The 1,268-nt window shown below is 36.3% G+C and overlaps 1 non-coding gene across 1 annotated transcript; it reads right to left on the reverse strand.

The window, feature by feature from the left end:
* Positions 1-501: 501 nt before the first annotated feature.
* LOC125612198 lies at positions 502-638 on the reverse strand. Its single transcript, XR_007342535.1, has one exon. It is a non-coding gene; the product is annotated as a U4 spliceosomal RNA (small nuclear RNA).
* Positions 639-1,268: the final 630 nt, after the last annotated feature.

The following is a 1,268-nucleotide window of genomic DNA, read 5'->3' on the forward strand; positions in this document are numbered from 1 at the left end:
CTCCCACTGAAACCCTATCCCTGCCTTTGATGTACTTCCCCTTAAATAAAAATTGGGGCGTTTTCCAGTTTTTCAGTTTCAGTTCCTATCAGGACTGGAAGACCCATCAAGTGCTCTGCTATTAAAATCTAATCTTTGACTTTGTCTTATTTCTTACTGATTATTTTAGACTTTTTATTTTCCCAGGTGGTTCACACCTCCTGAGCAGGAACCTGCTCTGTCGGGTTGCTGGCCATCCCGTGATATTTAAATTGCCTGAAAAAGCTTTTAATTTAAGGCCTGAAAAATGGTATTTGCTCAATAATGTGAACTGCAATGATGAAGATGGGGGGTGGTGTGACTTTTTATCACCCACCTCTGAGGGTACTCTAACTCCCAATTTCACCTGTCCTAAGAGGGAGGAATCTTCCTAACCTTTTATTATTTGTTTATTTATTTTAGGATACTGGGGATTGAACCTAGTGGGGCTTTACCATTTAGTTACATTCCCAGCCCACCCCACTTCCTTTAAAAAAATTACCAATGTTATCTATATTTCAAGTTGCCATGGTAGGATATTGGGAAAAAAAATTCAATTAGCAATAATTATGCCTTGAATAAGCTTCATTGGCTATGACACTGCCACTGGGCAAACTGATCCCTAACCTTTAAAAATATTTTTTTTAAGAGATCTTTTACTAAATCGATTAGGGCCTCACTTGATTTATGAGGTTGGTCTTGAACTTGGAATTCTCCTGTCTTCAGCTTCCTAAGTAGCTTAGATCACAAGCATGTACCACCATACTTGACTTTATTTTTGAGACAAGGTCTTACTGAATTGCCAAAGCTGACCTCAAACTTGTGATGCTCTTGCCTCAGCCTCCCAAGTCACTAGGATTATAGAGATGTACTACAATACCCAGCCTTATCCCTAACTCAGCTAAAACAAAGTTGGATTTTCCACTGCTCCACCTTGATTTTTATTTATAACATAAATAGTACAACAGTAGAGGGAATTTAAAAAAAAAAAACCTCCATAGTATACCTAATCATTCTTATTTTTCCATGTGTTCTCCATTTTGTCTTATCTTAAAAATACAGTTTAAAATAGTTGAATCATGATGCATGTATTCATATGTACCCTGGTTACTTCAAGTGATGTTGTCACATAAGCTATTTTCCAAGTTACCACATAATTTCCATAATTACAATTTTTAATGGTTGCAAAATAATCCATATTTACTTGTCCCTATTGCTATTGTTATTTAGGCTGCTTTTATACATATCAC

Source organism: Marmota marmota, unplaced genomic scaffold (genome assembly GCF_001458135.2).
Source record: "Marmota marmota marmota unplaced genomic scaffold, marMar, whole genome shotgun sequence".
NCBI lineage: Eukaryota > Metazoa > Chordata > Mammalia > Rodentia > Sciuridae > Marmota > Marmota marmota.